Source organism: Sebastes fasciatus, chromosome 5 (assembly GCF_043250625.1).
Source record: "Sebastes fasciatus isolate fSebFas1 chromosome 5, fSebFas1.pri, whole genome shotgun sequence".
Lineage (NCBI taxonomy): Eukaryota > Metazoa > Chordata > Actinopteri > Perciformes > Sebastidae > Sebastes > Sebastes fasciatus.
This window is the reverse complement of record NC_133799.1, coordinates 32,448,471-32,471,922: the sequence shown is the minus strand read 5'-3', so window position 1 is coordinate 32,471,922 and position 23,452 is coordinate 32,448,471. Positions and strand designations below refer to the sequence as shown.

The 23,452-nt window shown below is 37.6% G+C and overlaps 1 long non-coding RNA gene across 2 annotated transcripts in view; it reads left to right on the top strand.

Annotated features, from left to right (window-relative positions):
- Positions 1–23,452, top strand: part of LOC141768336 (uncharacterized) — a 141,002-nt gene that overhangs the window by 41,211 nt on the left and 76,339 nt on the right. The window contains exon 4 of one of the 2 annotated variants that reach the window (XR_012594054.1): positions 10,606–11,044. The exons of the other annotated variant lie outside the window; for it this stretch is intronic. This is a non-coding gene — a long non-coding RNA (uncharacterized LOC141768336). Of the gene's footprint in view, positions 1–10,605; positions 11,045–23,452 lie in introns of those variants that run through there. 2 annotated transcript variants of the gene reach the window in all.

Below are 23,452 nucleotides of genomic sequence, written 5' to 3'. Positions count from 1 at the left end.
TAACAAAAAAATGGTAAAAACTTGAAAATTCCAGTATATAATGTACAGTATATTGTATACAAATATAGAATTGAATTGAATTATTTGGCCCCATTGTCACAGATACCCGATCCAGCTATTTGAGTCAGTATCGGCCTAATATCCGGGCACCTCCTCTTATTGAGGCTTTCCAACGCATGGACAATGACACATACGTACGCTGTATCATTGGGCATGCATTGTAAAACCTCAATAAGGGGCATGAGATGCCAAGGAATCGGACAACGAGGAACCGTTTCTCAGCGGGAACCAATTCCTTGCCTGACGTGACGATTTTACCTGCCACCGCGAATAATTGACCTGCATTTGGAGGGTGGTGGGTGCCAATTTTGGACCCTGACACCACTTGTGTTGGCTCTAATGTCTTGTTGCTGAATAAACATGAAACGAATGGAAGTGCTTTCCAAATGTAAAAGTTAGTTGCTGGATATTAGCATTCTGATGCAACTTTTCAAAATGAGAGAAACCTTTAATAGGGGTGGTAATAGCAGGTGATGAAATATGACAGATGGCACAATCCCAAAGAGCTGGAGTTGTACGGTTGTCAATCAAGAACATTGACTTTCAGGGTTTTATTCCTCCTACTGCGTCTGTCTCTGCTGCCACGTTGTTACTGTCCAAATTGTTGCACGGTATTGCGTAGATCATTGACTCAGTGTTTGACGGAACAAAGCTCGGAGCAGGCAAAGAGGAGCAAACACATTATCAAAATCAAGTCTCATAGGTTCATTTTTTACAGTAGTTTATTACATTTACAATCTCAAGGGGCTTCACATTGGCAACATTATGAAAACAAGTAATGGAAACGACACAATTCAACCTTAGATTCTCACTGAAAACAAGACAAAATCCCCTCAAAACACTTATTCTTTAATGCTTTTACCTTTTTATCCGCTATCACCTTTTATATCAAAGTGTCAAGTGTTCATGCTATTTATTAGGGGTGTCAGTCACAAAATGAATTGGCTGTAAAATGGTAAATGTGGATGAAATCACTCAAACCAATTCATCTACACCTTTTAATTTATTCAATTCATGAATGAATTCAATTATATCATACTTTTAAGTCATGCTTCATACTATTGGCAAGTGGCATCTTCAAGTTACAGTTTGGTTACAGGTCTGTGCTTGACAAAAGGCTTTCAAGAAAGTCCATTGCCATCATTTTTGTGTTGAGTTTGAAGCCGAGAAACTGTAAAGGATTCGGATTTCTGGTGTAATTAGACTTTTTTAATTTTTTTTGTCGGTTGGTCTGCAAGTCGATCCACCACTTTGCTCCAAAATGAAAAATCTCAGCAACTGTTGGATGGATTACCGGGAAATTTTGTGCAAACGTTCATGTTCCCCAGAAGGTGATTTATAATGACTATAGTGGTCCCCTGACTTCTCATTTAGCGTCATCAGCTGATCAGAATTTCACTTACGCAGTGAAATATCTCAACATCTCATGGATGGATTGACAGAAATTGTACAGAAGTTCACGGTTTCCAGATGATGTATCTAACCGACTTTGGTGATCTGACCTGACTTTTCCTCTTGTGCCACTATGGATTTTTGGACCTAACAGTTCATTATTATCATAATGTCTGGCCCAAATACCACTTTATATAATTCTTGTTCATATCTAGTTCATACACTTTTTTCTACAGTCACATTTGTTCAACGACTTTCTGTACGGTACCGCTAGTGCCTCATTCATTTTGAAGAAATATCAAGCTCCAGTGTACCTGTTTGGATAAAATACGGCAGATAGTAATATAAGTTTGTTCGACTGCTTTTGTCATCATCGCCTTCAGGTGGCATAGCCGGCCGCCATGTTTCTACAGTAGCCCAGAACGGACAAACCAAACACTGACTCTAGATAGGGCTATTCACATTTTCATGTTTTCGCATCAGCCACCGTGGTTCTCCAACATGTTTGGCACACGGGAGAAGTTCCAGTTGGTTGCAATCTGCAACTTCACCACCTTTAACACTATGACCGAACCACTGAGTGCAAATTTAACATACCCTAACCATGCTGGAAAACACAAAAAATTGTTCTTATCATATCTGCTGACAACTTTGGAATGGACAGTGTTACATACCTTTTAATTTGTTTAATCTGATCTTTAATATATCATACAGCCTCCGTGAAATTAATTTACATAAAGGCCTAACTTAAATTACCAATTTTGGTATTTATAGTATACACTGTATGTGCAGATTATCACAAAGACTATTCGTTAGCGTTTGAAGATAACCCACAGACAAAACACTGAGAGGTTGTTGTGAAATTCCAGCAGCAGGTATGAAGAAGATAAAATTCTCCAGATCTGTAAAGTATCACTTCCAGCTGTTGTAAAATCCATCAGAGCTGTCTACAGTTAAAACGCTGTATTGTCTGACGCAAAGGTGGTTATAATAGTGGGCCGTGATTGTAGCCACAATACAGATTCCATCTCGCCTCCAATCTACCGCAAAATCTTTAACAGTACCAGGAAGGAAGGTGAAATTGCAGGATGGAGAAGAATGTTGAGATTATATTTTTTTTCAGTGATTGGCTGCTTTGAAAAGGAATGAATTCTTTATATGTTTCACAGTAGTATTTGATTTGCAGTAAATGTATATGTAAAGGAAATTGTCTTACAGCTACATAGGGGCAATGAGGTCGACAAACCTTGTCAGTACTGAACGTGAAGATGTTGTTCATATGGTAAGCAGTAACCTCTTCAGCTCGCTGCATACCATACGACTGTAAAGCCATGGTAATGTTTTACAGTGTTTTTGGAATTTTCAAGGACAAAAATAAAATGTCCTAATAAACAGAGTGCTGCTGAATTAAAAGCTAATTATTTCAAATCAGCTTCATGATGGCAAGTCTTGACCCTTTCTGCAAACAGTAAAAAGAAAGGCGTACAGTATCTGGATGTTTTAGAATAATCTCTGAAGCACTCTAAAACGATTTGTCCTTAACCACGCCAGACACAGAGGTGCTATCTCGCTGCTTTTGTTTCCGTAGTTTTACTGTGTTGCAGGGTTCACAGGAAGAGGCCACAGTTTTATATCAGCATTGTGAGAGAATTTTTTTTTTTTGTTGAGATAAACCATTTTTTCCCCTTAGCGCAGAAAAAAAATAGCCGTGCGCTCACACATCTAGTGCAGCATGAAGAAAAAAAAAGCAACATTCTCTCACATTGGCCTGTCTGGGATAGAAGAATGCTGATTTGCTTGAGGTAAGGAGAAGCAATGGCCATTTAATTAACCTTTCCTGCCTCAATCTGCTCACAACAATTTTTCCTGTGACTCCCTTTAATAGTTTAATGACCTTGCTGTCAGTAAGACTGAGAGGAGGACTGAGTCAAGGTATGATTTAATTAAAGGAGTCCATATGTTTAAGACTGTACCTACGGAGATGCAGAAACATTGGGGTTCCTGGGAGTGACAGAACTGACCTCGCTATTGAGTTTCAAAATGACGGCAAGCGGCACATTGTAAATAATTAGAAGGGGAAAAGCACCCGTTGAATAAGGCGGCTGTAGGTTTGTCACTAGTGCTAGGTTGTTTTTGTAATCAATGTCCAGTAGTGCTGACTTTATCCACAATATGGTGCTAGTGTCCCTTTCACAAAAGAAACTGCTTCCATATGCAAACCAATTGCTTTAAAGAATAAATACAGTACCTTACAACCTCGCAGTGTGCGAGCCTGGATTGTGGGAGGAGGTCAAATGGGCCCATTAGTACTTTTCTAGGGAGACACTACATCCATCCATGGTGGACGGTAAACAATACTGTGAAAGCTGCGACAAAATATTATCAAAATGATACAAGAATTGATGTTAGACATATTATATTGGACATTTAACTAATAGAGTGCTCCAGGGATGATGTATTTTTGTCGGCCAACCAGGAAGTTAGCATCGCCCTGGGTTCCCTCGATAAAAAGCCAATGGGATTGTTCCATTTGGTTTTGGATTTTTGCGGAAATAAGATCTGTGGCAAACACACGTTTATGATACTTACACATTTTGTTCAGCAAGATAATCTCCACAAATGAACACCACTTTTATGAATACAATCGCCAGAAGTAAAAAGTTAACGTAGTAAACGAAGTACACCACGGTCATGAGCGTGAGTATACACAACGAGGCTGTAAAGGTGGACGAGTCGACGTGATGACGTTTAGTAGTCTCATTTAGCCACTTGTTAGCAACCGCCTTTTTTAAGACACATAAAGGCTTCAAAATTCACGAGTGGGATATTTACTGATGTATTTTAATTCATAGAACAAAATGTTAAAAATCTCTTAAGTTTGTGTTAACCACAGACCTTATTTCAGGCATCTAACTAAAAATCCATTCAATAAACCCATTGATTTCCAGACGAGGGAACCGGAAGTGCTAAAATGCTAACTCATTTCAAGGGTTTTAGGTTTCGTTCCTTAATCCATTTAGCTTTTTCAATAACAGCAAAGAAATGAGAAATTTTAAGAAACTGTAAAATCATATGGACGAGTGCAGTGTCTGTTGGGGCGTGGCCGTTACGAGCGCGTTTTCCGTCCCAAAGCCCAAGATGTCAAATGTCCTGTTTCATCCACAACTCAGAGATATTCAGTTTACTGTCATAGAGGAGTAAACAAAAAAATACTGAAACCAAATTAATCGATTATCAAAATACTTGGCGATTAATTCAATAGTTGACAACTAATCGATTAATGGTTGCAGCTCGAAATGTGTCGCGTGTCCAAATTGCACCAACTTCAACACTGCACGTCCTTGGGTCCCCAGCAATACACCTGCCAAGTGTGAAGTCGATCGGATGAACGGTTCTCGAGATATGAGAAGGACACACATTCATACGAACAGACAGAATTTCCTTGCTTTAGAGTTAGACATAAAATAGGGTGAGCAGGTAGCCTACTCCCCTTTCATCAGGACCAGACAAATTTACTATAGTCCACACTTTTTGATAATAACTACATTACTGGGATACCTAAATTGCTTTTTTGTGACTGCTATCTAGCTGCAACGTACAGACAATTACTAGCTAAAGCTAGATGATGTTTATAGTTTATAAAATCTAAAAATGAGAAGCCTGCGAACAGCATTGATCATGCTCTTGATTTGATGGGGACAGTTGGTTGCAGGAAGGTTGTAATGATGGGACATTTTTTTCAGTTTTAACTGGGTCATTGTAGCAATGGCCTGCTCTGGCTCACACCCTGTTTCTTTATACTACATCAATAGTGTACATTTTTGCAATGACTACATATTAAATAGGTCTGTCAAAGTTAACGCAGATTAGTTTTAACCCCACTAGTTTCTTTAATGCATTAACAAACTCCCAATGTTTAGGTTGTAGCGGGCTCAATTTTAAAGTTAGAGTGAAAAGAAACTGGCATCATATGAACTAGAACTAGAACATAAGGTATCCATTAGTACCAACCATGTCATACTAACTTGTCGTGAAGGAGGCTAAATAACGCTCCAAACTTATGCTAAATTTTGGCGAGGAAAAACTGACATTGCCATTTTCAAAGGGGTCCCTTGACCTCTGACCTCAAGAATGTGAATGTAAATGGGTTCTATGGGTACCCACGAGTCTCCCCTTTACAGACATGCCCACTTTATGATAATCACATGCAGTTTGGGGCAAGTCATAGTCAAGTCAGCACACTGACACACTGACAGCTGTTGTTGCCTGTCTGGCTGCAGTTTGCCATGTTATGATTTGAGCATATTTTTTATGTTAAATGCAGTACCTGTGAGGCTTTCTGGACAATATTTGTCATTGTTTTGTGTTAATTGATTCCCAATAATAAATATATACATACATTTGCATAAAGCAGCATATTTGCCCACTCCCATGTTGATAAGAGTATTAAATACTTGATGGATATCCTTTTAAGGTACATTTTGAACAGATAAAAAATGTGCGATTGATTTGCCATTAATCGCGTTCACATATTTTAATCGATTTGACAGCCCTAGACATTTTATGTTTTAACCGGGTCATTGTAGCAATGTCTCTATGCAACATCACTAGTGTGTTTCTTTTGTAATGAGTACATATCAACACATTCCTGTAACTGTTTAAGTCTGTTTTCTCATCAGTAGTTTTCTCACTATGCAGAAGAAACAGTCATTCTGGCATAATCATCATTAATATTATGACTTAACAAAAGAGGAGAGAAATAAATTAGTCAGTAAATGATACGTTTTAGTAGACTATCACCACACTTACAAAAAAGTTCCGTTAGATGCCATTTTTTAGACAATGATTTCCACTTCCTAATCTTTTTCATTTTGCGGTTCAAATGAGATGCTGCCTCTCTGTCCCCCTTCACAGCCGACTCTGCCAGCTCAGAGAATGATGGAAGACTGCCATGGTCACCTGTGACAGCTCAGCTGACTGTCATACACAGTACCGGTCCACTGATGAGAGTGAAATTACTTCATAATAGTAGGGGTGTTCCTGGGTTTATATAACGATATGATAATCCTCTTTTCACACAATGATGATAATGATCATTATTATGGCAGGGGAGTAGGGGGCGAGGAAACCGCTCGGAATGGAGACTTTGCTGCATAATCCTCCTGCCTTGAAAGGTTAAATACGGATTTGAATACTATGATCCCCCACTCTGAAAATGATAGTACCGTATTTGAAGCAAATGTGCTCATTGTGCACTTTACCTTGCGGAGCAGCGTGAGTGCCACACTCCACCAAAGAAGACATGCTTACAGCGCTGTATTTGCACAAGTGGTAGCGAGAAAAAAAAAAAAAAGTATTATGAAGAATGACTGACTTGAGAAATCCACTGTTAGAGGAGTTGTTGTTGTACTTAAGTTTAATTGGGGCTGTCGTAGCCTAAAGGTTAGCAAAGCAGGCTTTGGACCAGAATCACTAGAGCGGAAAAATGTGGGTAGCGAAATGAATGTGTAATGCTTTCTGCTCCCTTAATGTTGCCCTACAGTACCACCGTGTTTACCTTAACCTCTCACTTTACCCCTTTGCTAACAACAGAAGGAGGGGTGGGGGCAGCTTCATTCGTATAGCTGTATAGATGCGACAGATAAAAAAATATACTGTGTGATATATAAAAGTTAAGTAAAGTCCAAAAGTCAAAATTTATTGATAGATGTCATCATTTCCAATATTCACAACATGTCTTACAAAATATTCTGCTTCAATCCATATTTGGTGGCAACATTTTCAAAAAAATTCTCTGTACAGGCAAACACCTGTATTAACAAGGCAGTCTAGCACAATCTAATAAATTACATTCATATAACCACAATATACACTCACCGGCCACTTTATTAGGTACACCTTGATGTACCTAATGCTCGGTTTGAACTTCAGCAAGTCGTCTTCACCACGTCTAGATGCCTAAATGCATTGAGTTGCTTCCATGTGATTGGCTGATTAGCTATTTGTGTTAACAAGCAATTGAACAGGTGTGCCTAATAAAGTAGCCGGTGAGTGTATATATATATATTTTTTTCCATTTTGTTTTACGGTGTTGACATCATAAAATATGACGACCTCCTTGGCGGAGGTAACTAACTGTATGTTGACCTGATGTTAACGTATGTGTTTTGTTGTTGGAAATGTGGTTGTGAGTGACGGGTTGTATGTGGGTTTTGGCAGGCAGCTGCTGTCCACTCCTCCCTGTACTGTGTACCGGCACTGAATCTTTTAGTGGTACGGAGTACCGGACCGTACCGGCCTACTTTCACTCCTGGTACCGACGAACCCTGGAGTCCACTACTACATCACTGCTGCAAAGCGAGAAGTTAAACCACTGGAGGTCTTTAAAAACAAGATTCTCATTTGTGGTAAAGTTGCTCATTAAGCATGTTAAGAATGGATGCAGTAATGGTGATCTATGTAGCAAGGATTCTTTTCTTTGCTCAAATTAACGTGCAATTAAATATTTAGGCTTAATGCAGTCTCGTATGTACAACAGCTCCTATTCTCCCATTTTGGGTTCAGTGAGTCACATTGTGTAATGCCTCGCTCAAGTAATCCTCCCATTCAAACATATCATAATCAGTAATGTAGGTCATAGTATTTGTAAATAAAAGACTCACCACTCAAGGATTCATTATGTAGAGACCCTGAACCTGAAGCAACTTCTTCATTCATTACCGACTATGTATATGAACCTCATGAAGTTTAGAACAATCCAATTTTAATGTCATACTGTTTATGTGTTTCATTTCATAATGTGGAGCTAATTAGGTAGTGCTAATTAAAAAAGTGTGAATGAATGATAATAAACAGTTGGACATGTTTAAGGCATTTATCACAGAGAACTGTTATTAATTTCTGTAATCAATTGGCAGAACTGTTGCCCTTGAAAAAAAATAAAAATAATCCAACTGCCAGGGACGTCTATAAATGTAACTGCCGATTCGTTCCGCCGCCGTCTACAGCAGAAAGTTGTTGACTTTTGTCATCTGACAGACTTGTTGAACATCCACTCATTTTCCAAAGTGCCTCTGGTCGCTCAGCTCAAGAGGAATTAAATGAACTTTGGGCGATCCGTCTTTATGTGTGAATGCAGTGTTTTCGCTGCATCTTGACTTTTCTATTAAAACCACACATTATATGCTTCTTCTGAACATTTTAAAACATGATTTCTTTTTGATGAAAGAAGGTGTCGGCTCTCACCTCCTTTTTTATCACTACAACTAAGAAACAAGGAAACTGTTTTTCTGCAGTAGAAACATTGACACAGCAGACACATTGGGATGATAGTGAACAATTCAAAAGGAAAGGTTAGACACCACTTCAGTCTAAAGTAGGGCTGGGACGGTACACCTATCTCCTGATTCGATACTATCACAATACTTGGATGCCGATTTGATATGTATTGTGATTTTTTAGTACTGCGATTCTACAAGTGTTATGATTTGATATCACGATTTATTGCGATTTTTTTGTTAACTTTCTTAACAAAAAGTTGAATCATACACTTCTAGGGACTTTTACTTAGAAAATATCTAAATTAGGAAAGTTAGGAAGGAAAGTGCTAGTAATAACATGGTAATAATGTGGTAGCCATAGGCCAATGTGCTTCCACTAATCAGGTTATGTCATGGTAGTATTTAGAGTTGTTTCGATACCGATACCAGTACAGAAAGTACGTCAGATACTTCCCAAAATTCGGGATCGAGTATCGACGAGTACGCCAGTCTATGCACCAATCCGATAACATAATTTATTAACCCAGAAAATAATCAACTTGTTTAACCGGAATATTTTATATTTTATAATTTTTTTTATATTATTAATTTATGTTCTTTGTAACTGAAACTGAATAGTAGAAGAAAGTTCTATTGCTTTTATTCTCAGTATGTATTTGTTCATGTTTTACAAAGGGTGTAACCTGAGCCAGGCCATACAACAATGTTAGTAATCATATCACATCCATACATGGTCAGTAGTAAACAGCTGTTAAATAATAATAATAGTAACTACTATATATATTTTTTTCTATTCGGCTGGTATTGGATCGGTCCTCGTATTGCTCGATACTGCAAGTTCAGGTATCGGAATTGGTATCGGAAAGGAAAAAATGGTATCGGAACATCTATAGTAATATTGTCATGAAAACAAGCGTAACAGCAGGATAAAAGTATGGTACAGTCATATGGTAATGTTTTTTTATTATCCAAAATTTGTATACTTAATTGTACACAGTTGTATCTCTCGTATTTTTTAAATCTAATCCTAACTGTACTACATTTCATGATAATCAGTGATGTCATAGCAGTGACAGTGACGTTGTTTTATTCACTCTGCTTGAAAACAAACACGGCTATTGCCTGTTAAAATGTGAGGCAGATTCTGATTCATATTTCACTGCTGACTTACTATATTTACTATACAGGCTGTTTTTGTCTCATTGCCATATTTTGTTCTGATTGGAGTTGAAGATGATTAAGAGAAACAATAATCCTTGCAGGGTTTCATGCAAAATCACAATTCTATATTTGGTTTATATTAAATAATCTGCTAGAATTTCTAAATAACAACAGGACATAAGGGATGTTCTGCTTGCAGAGCCCTGGCTACAGTATGCATGTTTGTATGATGCTGCATACATGTGTGCACATTATAACCCCCGTGCACACTGCATGCGTGTGTAACGAGAGACTAGCATGTGCGATCCAGTGCGAGTGAGTGCAGCGGGGGCTGTGTGTAGTTTGTGCCAAATTTCAAACATGATTTACATTCTCAATGTAATGTATTAAAACGTTGACAGGGCAAAAGGGATTCACAAGATGCTGCATTAGAAACTCAATTTCTGTGATGAATTGCCTGAAGCCACTGAATTACAAACTGCTCCCTACCACCTTCCCTGACTCACCCCCTCCCGTGGCTCAGAATTTTTTTTTTTTGTGCGTGTCAAAATCTTCTTAAACCTCTCTCTTAATCTGATCTGCTGAATGTGAGAGGGTGAAAGGATTTTCAGACTAAAAAGCATTCATTTTTTCGTCTTGTTGTGCATTGCCTTTTCCAAGTGCTGGGTCAGTAATATTCAAAACTTGCTGCTTTGCTCTTCCGTCTCCCCAGCACCACTCGGCGTGTCTCGGGCTTATGGATGTCCTTTCCACACCTCCTCTTTCGTTATTATGTGTGACTGGTGAAAAGCTGCCACCATACTAAACTAAGTGTAAGCATTATTAACTAAGTAGTGCAGATTGATGGTGACAAATATTTATATAGGGCACCAGCGCTGAGTTATGTGCAGCACATAATATACCCTATGTACACAGAGTGACTTTACTGGACCGCATACAATGACATGATGAATAAAACTCTGTGGTGATCAGTCAGTTATACGGTGCAAAGAGGAAATGGGAGTGTGTGAAACTATGTTTTATGAGGATAACATATGATATGTATTGGAATATATAATCAGGGATGGGTTTTCTGAAAGTGCTAATAGTTATTTAATTTGTTAGAAACCCAAGTGATACAATTTCTTGTACATTTATGACAATCTGGTGCAAGTCATACGATTTTAAGTGTCTTTTTGCAGGACTATTAAAGCATTACAGATACTTCCTTATTTGAAGCAAAATTAATGATACATATTTGAAAATATAATGTAACTTTTTTTTGGAACGATGTATTTATAGGTTACACCAAATTCCCACCGATAGTCTACATAGTGTGTATCTCCGATGTTGATCGTGATTCTGACTTAAAGGTAGGGTTGGTAAAGATTTTACATATTTTCAGCAATCAATAAATCAAATGCTCTGAAAAAAAAAAGAGAAAAAAATCCGGTATCTGTGGCTGTCGCCGGACTGTAATATGCCAATGATAAAGAACGGACGGACCGTAAGAAAAGAGTATAAAAGCAAAGAAATGCAACTCTGTTGTGTTTTTTTTAAAACAGACGTTGTTGCCATTTTGGACTGAAAACGCTTATCATATTTGTACTATTTTATTGTTCAACAAAGGCCATGTTGGTAGAATATGACGACAGAAGAGAAATAATTTTGTTTTACTTTTGTACGGCATTTTTTAGGTGGACGTTTTACTGGCGTCAGGTAGTTGCTTTCAGTCCAAAATGGCGGAGGCGTAGCTCTGCTGCCGGGCTCTGATGTTGCAATGGAACGAACAATTGACTTTCACTTCTTTACAATATATGTTCTTTGCTGTAAGTGTTGCGGAGTTGGCAACTTTCTCGCTAGATTTAGTGATTTTTAGAGCTAGTGCTGCTAGCTACTTTCATTGGAAAAGAGTTATCAACACTGGGCTGGGTTTCTCGTTTTTAAAAATCTAGTGTACTCTTGCTAGCTTCTCAAGATCGCCCACCCTGCCTTAAAGAACGTTTTTATTAAATACTGCTTTAAAAGTCAGTTTTCCACGACCTTTTAAAGGAATATAGTACTGAAAAAAATGCAGACATGTTTTAAAACTTGAAACTTACCATTTGAAGTATAGTAAAACTAAGACTTGAACCTCTGTATTTCAGGGTCCCATCCAGACTTCCTGTGTTTGTAAATTTTCTGGAAGCTTGTCGCATCTTTCTCTCCTCTCCTGCTTTCCTCTCCTTGCCTCCTCTCGTCTTTCTCTCCATCTGTCCCTCCCTCCCTCCCTCCCTCCCTGAGGTCTTCTGTCCTCTTCCATATGTTTGATCCATGTCCCCTCTCTGTCTATCAAGGTAAATAAAAATACATGAAGTAATATAGTTATTTTTCAGTGACCGTAATAACTATTTTTCGATATTGTTTTTTTATTACAAGTTAGGTTAGCACACCCACAGCCTCACTGCACCTATGCAATCACGCTAATTTAGGCGACATACTTTTATCTGTCTAGATATGATGCGTAAAGGTATAGCTAACTTACCTAACTAACTGCTTGTCCTTTTTACCTACCTCACCTGCTTTTCTTTTTCTTGGAAAATATCTGAGTATGCTATTTTTCTTAAAAAACCATGCCCTGAACCTGTAACATAGACTGTATATCACCCATTGGTTTGTGGACTGCCGTTTTGAAGCCTCGAGTTCGGCATTTTGGCCGTCGCCATCTTGGTTTGGTTGCAACCAGAAGAGACATGAGAGGGTGGAGCTAAGCACAACCGAACTGAAAACATACTGTGAAAGGGTTAAAGTTCTAAGACAGAAAACGCGAACAGCTTCCAGACCGGACAACGCCGTGGTAACAACCTGTCAATCACAAGGTAGCCACGCCCTAAAGCATCCCCTGCTTTATGGTCTATTTGACTCTTAATGGGACCATAATTTACTAAATGAACATCATTCTGTATTGAAGAAGACTTGAAACTAGCGATTGAGATCATAAACTCATGTTTACAATGTTTACTGAGGTAATAAATCAAGTTATAAGTAGGCTCATTTTCTCATAGACTTCTATACAATCAGACTTCTTTTTGCAACCAGAGGAGTCGCCCCCTGCTGGCTATTAGAGAGAATGCAGGTTTAAAGCACTCCTGCATTGGCTTCACTTTTCAGACTCCGGAGGTTGCCCACTGGCCTGTAATGTGAGCTGACTGGATTTGTCTGGCCCTGAGCCATAGCTTGTTTTTTTTTGCATTTTGTACAAGATGGTTCTACTGTATGCAGCATTGGTCATTTGTTCAAACATTTTATTATTGGTACAGTATTTACACGTAAATATTTGCTTTCTGTTTATAAATGTTTATTCAGCTCTTTGTTTTGCACTTTTCGCAAATTGATCTGGTACAGAAATGATAATAAATGTGCACAATATTGGCCTTTTGATGAAATAAGAAGGGTTAAACGTGACGTGCTAGATTACCCTGCCAAATCTACATCAGTGAATTAAGGCTGGCAGCTACACATTTTATCATATTATTACAATAAAAAAGGACTCTTTTGTAGTCTGTCATATATTTCAATCTCAGCTAAATCTAAATGCTAATACTCTTGATACCTCACAACAGTCAGTAGTTCAAAATGTCACCGAGTTCAAAGCAGACGTTTAATATATGAAAGTATTTACAACGTGTCTGATGTGTGCTTTGCAGATCCGTCCTCAGTGCAGACAGCTACACCTTATGGTCATGTAGGAAAAAACTAAACGTCTGGATTTCTTTTTTGCATCGAGTCTGGCGTGTCAGAAATGGGAGAATAAAAATATAAACACTGAATAGAGAGCTAGAAGATGAACACAATAAATAACCTGGAGGAGGAAAAGTACTTTTTCCACACGAGTGTCTGATTCATTGTTCTTCGGGTTCATGTTTTTATATGGATGATGGTGCCGGCCCGTGTGATTGTGCCTCTCCTCATTGTTCTTGTTGATTTACAGCGCCAGTACAATGGTGTAATAGGAGTTTGGCTTTGCTGCTTGAAGAGAGGTTTTGAGTAATGCGAGCAGGGCCTTTTGTTTGTGAGCTTGATTGCGAGGAGTGGGGAAGCCTTGGAGCTGTCATCCCAATAAAGAAAGCTCCTCTGCACGGCGTTAACACCAACACCCAATCAAAAGAGGGGAGGGGGGGGGGACAGATTTAGTTCACTGCTGTTTGCTTCTCACACAGAAAGGCCATGCATTAATGGAAATCCAAATATTCCAGCATTACCAGAGGATGATAATGTAAATTCAAGTTAATATTGGTACAATGTGTGTGTGACAGTTTGCCATAATGCGCTCTTCCTGGATTAGTCATTCATTAAACAGGTTTGCCATGCAAAGCCACTGTCAGATTTTTGTCAAGGAGGACAGAAAAAGAGAGAAAACAGTGCCAGCAGAAGCTCTTACAATTAAATTCTGCCGCCTGATTATGGTGACCAGTTTAATCTCGAGCATGTGAGTTCCTCTGTAGATTTGGAGCAACAATTCTTTTTTGCAATAATAGAACAGAAAGACAGGCGAAACAAAAGGCTGTATTAAAGCGCTCTGTTTGGTTTTAAAAGAAGCCAGGAAGCATTGTCAGGAAAATGATGTTGTTTCACATTAGATGGTTTAGAATAACAACATCTATTTATACCTCTTTTTATACTCCTTTCAATGCGGCGTCTATTTACTTTGCAGCGTTCCATAATACGAGATATGAGAAAAGGATCAAGTGCTATTGTGTTCAGTGTGCAGAGATCTCGCAGAGATTTATAGCTTTTATCTTGAGTACGCATTTATTGTGTTAAAATAAGAGTCTGTGCACTTTTAATATTCAATATAACATTCATCAGAATGGTTCTCTTTCTTTCTTATATCAAATAGTGACCGTTTCCTACTGGAAATATATATTAATTATAATATAATTATTAATATAACTGTTTTATTTTAGTTCATTAACTTGCTTAAACTCAATTTTTAAGATAATTTGACAATTTTTTCTCTTCAATTTGGGTCAATTGTCTTCTTAATGACTTTGATTAAAGGTGCTATTGATGACATTGGTAACATTCAGCCACTAGATGTCACATCCTCCCTCCCCCGTTCCATTGCATTTACTTCACAACAAGTCGTTGCCAGGCGTTTACCGTCAATCTCACACATTTATCAGTTTTTTTCCACACTAACTGACGACCCAGAGATACCACATGATACCAACGTGGTTTTACTATTGGCTCACAAGCTTTGTTAGAAGTGGGAACCAAACGTCAGATATCTTCCCCAGATGTAAACAAAACATTCATTTTGGACCCGCTACATTTTTTTAAGTGATCAATTCACAATCCTAATATTTTTTTCAGGAAAAGCCATACTTTTATTTGGCACTTTTTTAAAGGCTCTGTAGATATATTATTAGTATTTATTTTTTTAAATATTAATTTACATAAAAATTCAATCAATAATACCTTTTGAATCTGGATGAAGTTCATTTATTCAATTCAATTCAATCTATTTTTATATAGTGTCAAATCATAACAGAAGTTATCTCAAAACGCTTTTTATATAGAGCAGGTCCAGACCGTACTCTATAGTACTCTATATTTATGTTAACATGCGAGAAATATTTCTCAAAATGCCACATGAAGGACTACTACTTCCACACTCGCTTCCTTTTTTGTCTTGTGTACATACAGTATGTCCATACACTCTGTTTGGTTTAAAAGAAGCCAGGAAGCATTGTCAGGAAAATTATAGATGGTTTAGAATAACAACATCTATTTATACCTCTTTTTATACTCCTTCAATGTGGCGTCTATTTACTCTCCAGCGTTCCATAATAAATGTATGAGATATGAGAAAAAGATCAAGTGCTACTGTGTTCAGTGTGCAGAGATTTATAGCTTTTGTCTTGAATATGCATTTATTGTGTTCAAATATTAAGGAGTCTGTGCACTTTTAATGTTCAATATACCGCTAACATTCATCAAAGCGGTTCTCTTTCTCTCTTATTTCACTGAATATATTTTAATATAAATGTTTAATTTTAGGTCATTAACTTGCTTAAACTAAATTTTTAAGATCATTTAACATTTTTTCTCTTCAATTTGGGTCATTTGTCTTCTTGATGACTGTGATTAAAGGTGTTATTGATAACATTGATATAACATTCAGCCTCTAGATGTTGCATTCTCCCTCCCACGTTTCATTGCATTTACTATCTTAGCAATTTACTAACTGAAGACCCAGAGATACCACGTGATACCAACGTCAGGAGTGGGAACTAAACGTCAGTTATTTTCCACAGAGATAAACGAAACATTCATTTTGGACCAGCCACATTTTTTTAAACGATTAATTCACAATCATAATAATTTTTTTCAAGAAAAGTCTTACTTTTAGTCAGATCTTTCTAAAGGCTTTTTTTTTTTACATATTTATCGACATAAAAATGTTATCAATAAGACCTTTAAATCTGGATGAAGTTCATTTATGTCAACATGCTTTAAATATTTTTCAAAATGCCACATGAACGACTACTAGTTCTACACTTTTTTCGTCTTGCATACTTATGTTCATAAAGTATGTATCATTCTGGTCTTTATATTTTTGTGGGTCTTATCCTAACATTATAAAAAGTGTCCCATACCTTTCTAATATTATGGATATATTTTTGTGAAATCTCAAAATAGGAATCACACACACACAAAATAAAACTATTTGTTTTTTATCTTACATTACTTTGTTTCCTCTACTAAAGTCACAGCCTAAATGTAGCGCCGCTCTGTCAGAATGCATCAGACTAATACAAACATGTAACCCCTGTCTACACCGTCTGCACTCTGTGTATTCAGCTCCCTCTGCAGTCAGCAGTGCATGTGGGCTTAAATGCCGGTCTTCCCAAGAACTTTAATTTTCATACAAAGCATGGTCAGTGTAATCTTCAAACTGTCACATTAGTCTGGATCCACAAACCCTTCACACACACCATGAAACATTTAAATCAAGTATTTTCCCCCCAAACCAGATTACAAGTGTGATTTCAGGCTCTTTATCTGACTACTGTACACACAGCGGCATGGCAGTCTCACACACACACACAGTTTGTTGAAGGATACAACTCACTGATGAAAAATAAAGATCAACACAGCCGCCATGCACTATTATGATACAAAATGTAGTTTGGGCTTATCTCAGCGATAATAAATGACATAGACACAAACATTTAACAACTTTACATATTCCCAAAATATGTTGTTATATCAACTGATGACGTGACTAAGAAGAGCTCTAAGAAGGAATAATTCTCTGTGAGCCGATGAACCCGTGGGATGTGGCTGAAGTTTAACTTGTTTTGTCACGACATTTATTATTTTATGTCATTAGGTATGTGTGGTACGGAGTGGAAAATGTCCTCCGGTTATGGAAACCAAAAGTTAGACGTTTGTCTCTGCTAGGGCTGTCAAAGTTAACGCGATAATAACGCGTTAACGCAAATTCGTTTTAACGTCACTAATATCTTTTAACGCATTAACGCAACTTGCGATTTTTAGGTTGTAGCGGGCTCAGTGTTAAAGCTAGAGTGAAGATACTGGATCCATAAAGAATCCATTGGTACGAACCATGTCATACTAGCTTGTCGCAAAGGAGGTTAAATAACGCTCTAAACTTACGCTACATTTTGGTGAGGAAACACTGGCATGACCAGTCCCTTGACAAGGGGTCCCTTGACCTTTGACCTCAAGATATGTGAATGAAAATGGGTTCTATGGGTACCCACGAGTCTCCCCTTTACAGACATGCCCACTTTATGATAATCACATGCAGTTTGGGGCAAGTCATAGTCAAGTCAGCACACTGACACACTGACAGCTGTTGTTGCCTGTTGGGCTGCAGTTTGCCATGTTATGTTTTGAGCATACTTTTTATGCTAAATGCAGTACCTGTGAGGGTTTCTGGACAATATTTGTCATTGTTTTGTGTTGTTAATTGATTTACAATAATAAATATATACAGACATTTGCATAAAGCAGCATATTTGCCCACTCCAATGTTGATAAGAGTATTAGATACTTGACTAATCTCCCTTTTGCGATTAAACACAATTCAATATTTTAATCGATTGACAGCCCTAGTCTCTGCTGATGTTTGCACCCTCAGCATCACATGCACGTCACATGATCAAGTGAGTAAACTCTGCTTTGAAAATAAATTACAACAGTGGAGGAAACGGTACAGTTTTGAGGTACTTGTACTTTTCTTGAATATTTCCATTTTATGCTACTTTAAACATCAACTCCACTACATTTCCAACCGCTACATGTATTTGAAAGCTGTAAGGGGCCGGTACAGTGCTCCATCAGAACTGCTTGTCGGATGGTCGAATGGCTCACCCCCCCCCACCTTTCAGACGTCGGATTAGGGAGGGCTGTGTCCAACTATTTCTGCAATTTTTCAAAACCGCAGATTCGGCATTCACTCCCACTTCACGCCGTGATTGGTCGGCTGTGCCGAGGTGAGAAAGGAGCCGGGGTTTGAACTTCTCTCTCCAGCTCTCTCTTTTTTTCATTTGTTCCACAACTATTTGTGCAACGCTATGAATGTCTTCCAGGAGAGGTTGGCTGAAAATATGCGCTGTTATCCCTGTATTTAAATTATATTACGTTCAACCCCCTCTATAGCAGCGGGCAACTATGAATACATTTGATTTCTGACGTGGTTGGACAAGATGTCTTACAAACTAGTGCTGATCAAGCCTAAACTGAGCTTTAGTTACTGGTTTTACAAACAGCATATATGATCAGCAAATAAAATTCCGCTTTAAATGCATAAATTAGAAATACTCCACTACTATAAAATATAAAATCATGTAACTGAACGCGGTGATTCAGCAAAATGAATACTTTTTCTTTTGATACTGTAAGTATATTTTTCTGACAACATTTCTATAGTTTTACTTAAACCTGCCCTGAGACTGAACCAAAACAGTAAAACCAAAAGAATGAGCTGAAAAAGAATTTAGCTAAAATGCTCCGTGAAGCTGAGAAACTACAGTTTGGTTGATAAAGTTCTATGGGTTCATCACGAAGAGTGATTGCTTTCACAATACAGATATTAATTTGATCCATTGTTAATATCAAAATATTGATTATAGCAGCTTAAAGGGTCAGCGTGTCTGATTTCAGGGAGATCTATTGACAGAAATGGATTATAATATTCATAACTATGTTTTCATTAGTATATAATCACCTCAAATTAAGAATCGTTGTGTTTATCGTCAGCTTAGAATGAGCCCTTCATATCTACATAGGGAGCGGGTCCTCTTCACGGAGTCCGCCATGTTTCTACAGTAGCCCAGAACGGACAAACCAAACACTGGCTCTAGAGAGAGGCTTTCATGTTTTTACGTTACCTGAAGGCCACCGTAGTTCTCATCACACTTGAAACTGTGATAACGTGAGCCGCAGAGTGCTAAACCGTGGTACCGCCAGCCGCCGTGACTCAGTTGGTTGCAGTCTGCAACCACACCACTAGATGCCACCAAATCCTACACACTGCACCTTTAAAGCAACATTTTGAATGCATCACTTGTAACTTGTATTTTTACACTGGGGTATTACTTCTTTACTCGAGTAAAGGATCCGAGTACTTCTTGCTGAATTCTTGTTTCCTTTCTGTAAGTAGAATGACTTTTATTTATTTTCCTGTCAGTTGTTAAGTATTTAAGAACTATGAAAACCAAAGCATACCGCAGGCTTAGTCATATTATCATAACGTCTGGCCCAAATACCACTTTACATAATTCTTGTTCATATCTGATTCATGCCCTTTTTTTTTTCTACAGTCACATTTGTTCAAGGACTTTCTGCATGGTACAGCTAGTGCCTCATTCATTTTGAAAGAAATAACGAGCTCCTCTATGTTCTGTTTGGATAAAAAACGGCAGATAGTAATATAAGTTTGTTTGACTGCTTTTGTCATCATCGCCTTCAGGACACACAAGCATCATAAATACTCCATACATCCTCTCATACAATTCCGGCTTTGGGTGTGCGCGTGTTTGTCACTCTTTGGAATTGATAAAAAAAGATTGGTCTCTGGAGAATGTGTTGTTACTGTCATAAAGGGAAGGCCATGTCCACATTATTATTTTTCTCATCGCGGGCAGCAGTGTGCGGCTTTTCAGAGCGCTTTAATCTGCTCTCCAGCCGGACACGTGGGACTTGGCCTTGCCCCCTCGTCACCCCCAGCAGACTCGCGGTGGTAAATATCAGATGGGGCCTCTGCTGCCGCACAGGAATGATACAATCAGCATTCAGAACAATACGCAACATAATAGGAGTTTTTCAACTGGTGGTTACGGCCCGAAAGTGGTTTTTGAAGGACCGTTCTGACTCACAGACGTGACCGATAACGAAAAATAAAAAATCCTCCCTGACTTTTATATCCACAATAGCAACCAGAATGTAAATCTATTTCTCTATTTAGTGAACTTCTGTCACACATGCATGTTTGGGAAGTAAAGTTATTTTTCATTTCTGACCTCTGACTTATAGGAGTACATTTCCCTTTTTCTATTTTTTTGATATTCTCACTTAAAATTGGAGATTTAGGAATCTTCCTGATCATGTTTTTTGACATTCAAGTAAAATCACTTTGTTATTCCAACATCCTCCATAAGCATTGCGGGCTCATATGACCAAACTGCAGATGATTTGGCGTTATAGTGTGCACGTTTCTGTAGTTAGTTTTTTCTCAACTACTTGAAAATAATTGATCGCTTTTCTTATTCACGTCTTATTTGCTTGAATAATGCATGTGTGACACAACTGTATTGCAGAGCTGAAACAATGAATCAGTTATTTGGTTAGTTGTTTGACAGAAATTGACAATATAATAATATTATAATAATAATTTTGAGAATCAAGTAGTTATTTTAGTCATTTATTAAAGAACAATTGTAAATATTTGAGCATTCAAATTTCCTAAATGTGACAATTTGCTGGTTTTCTCCATTTTATATTATTGTAAAATTGACAAAATTAATTCTTCACAATTTTTTTTTTTACATTTGGTTGACTAAAATATTGATCAATTAGTCAAAATAATTTTAAGATGAATCAATACTGAAAATAATCATTATTTGCAGCAGCCTTACAGTATTGCATGTATCTATTTAGAATAAGTGAAAAATGTACAAAAATGTGAAACTGAAAGCCAAATTTCAGGGATGAAGGAACACAAACGTTATAAAATCTTTCTGTAATGTTATAAAATGCTACAAAAACAGTAGAAATGCAGCTGAATAATTATTTTCCTTTCATACTGACTGACACTTATTGTTATTCCTGTTTGAACACACTTTTGTTATTAATCAGTCAGGTTATGTGGTGAGTGCTGTCACTTCATTTGAGTAATTTTTTTTGTCTACCACTTGTGAATTCTATGTAGAGCGCTTTAGAATTGTAAACGCTGAGTCAGTGGTACCAGACGGTAGAAATATGAAATATATCATGTAACCTTAATCCCTACTATTTTTAACTTAGTAGTTGTTTTTTAAGAAATATGATTTAATATTAACATTATCTGCCAGGTGACCTGAAATGTTTACCTGCCACAGCCAACATTTAACCTGTATTTGGCAGGTGCTTATTTCATTCCCTGGTTATACTGTATTTCTCAACTACCCATTGCCAAGAATAGCAAAAATATATTGTCATTCATGTCTTATTTGCTTTTTGAACAGCTTTTAAATGGCTTGCATGTATGACCGTATGGCTGTATTGCAGTTAATTTTCAATCATTTTGATGCCCAAGTAATTATATCAGTCATTTATTGAGGAACAAGTGTAAATATTTGAGTGTTCTTAAATGTGATATTTTGCTGCTTTTCTCTGTTTTGTATTGTTGTAAATTGAATATCTTTTTTTTTTTTTGACTGTTTTTTTTTTTTTTTTTGACTGTTGGTCAGACAAAATTGACGTACAGTTTTCACAATTTTGACATTTTGTAGACTTAAAGTGGCAGTAGGCAGTATATTTTTGGAATTCATTGGGCAAAAATTCCATAATAACCTTTCAGCATATTGTAATTCAAGTGTTCTGAGAGAAAACTAGACTTCTGCTCCTCCTCATGGCTCTGTTTACAGGCTTTAGAAAATCTAGCCAGTGACGGAAGACTTTGACCAATCACAGGTCATTTCATTGAGAGAGTGTTCCTATTGGCTGTGCTCCGGTCATGTGACTGGTACTTGGCGTTCCTTCACCAGATTTCACAATGGCGGTGGCATCACAAACTTTCTCATTTTACAGCTAAACAGTACACTACAAGATGATTCTGAAACATTTGAGGATAGAAATAGGCATTACAGTAACATAATATTGATTCATATTTGATCAGCGCTGCCTAGTTTGACCGTTTGGTCGGAGTTCGCGAGTGATTGACAGCCGGCTCTCATAGACGCCAGATGGACAGCAGACCTCAGATCATCTCTTACTGCTTGTTTTCCTCCGGTCTGTGAAATATTGCAGATGCCGTTAGGAGCACCGGAGGACACAGAGGAACATGATTTTTTTCAGGTTACCTGTTTCATGTGCTACTGTCACGATATAGCGACTGTTTTATAAAAAAACTTCTTTTAATCATATTTGCGCCAATCTCGCCTACTTCAGCTTTAAGGGTTGATCAATTAGTAACAAAATTTGACAGATTATCAATACTGAAAATAATTATTACTTGCATCTAGGGGTGTCAAAGTTAACAAGATAATAACACATTAACGCAAATTCGTTTTAACGCCACTTATTTCTTTAATGTAACGCAACTTGCGATTTTTAGGTTGCAGTGGGCTCAGTTTAAAGTAGTTTACAACCGTTTAAAGTTAAAGCTAGAGTGAAGGTACTGGCATCATATGAAACTAGACCTCAGGACCTCAGGAATCCATTGGTACCAACCATGTCATACTAGCTTGTCGCTAAGGAGGTTAAATAATGCTCAAAATTTAAGCTAAATTTTGGCGAGGAATCACTGTCATGGCCATTTTCAGAGGGGTCCCTTGACCTCTGACCTCAAGATATGTGAATGAAAATGGGTTCTATGGGTACCCACCTGGGCAGGTTGTAGTCAAGTCAGCACACTGACACACTGACAGCTGTTGTTGCCTGTTGGGCTGCAGTTTGCCAAGTTATGATATGAGCATATTTTTTATGCTAAATGCAGTACCTGTGAGGGTTTCTGGACAATATTTTTCATTGTTTTGTGTTGTTAATTGATTTCCAATAGTAAATATATACACACATTTGCATAAAGCAAGCATATTTGCCCACTCCCATATTTATAAGAGTATTAAATATCTTGCTGTAATGTTAGAAAATGCTACAAAAACAGTAGAAATGCAGCTGAATAATTGTTTTCCTTTCATACTGACTGACACATATTGTTATTCCTATTTGAGCACCGTTTTGTTATTAATCAGTCAGGTCATGTGGTGAGTGCTGTCACTGGTGAAATAGCTTTAATATGGACTACCCCTCTGGGACAAACTTGGTCATTAACTCTAATGCCATTTTCTGCTACAGAAACCTTCCAC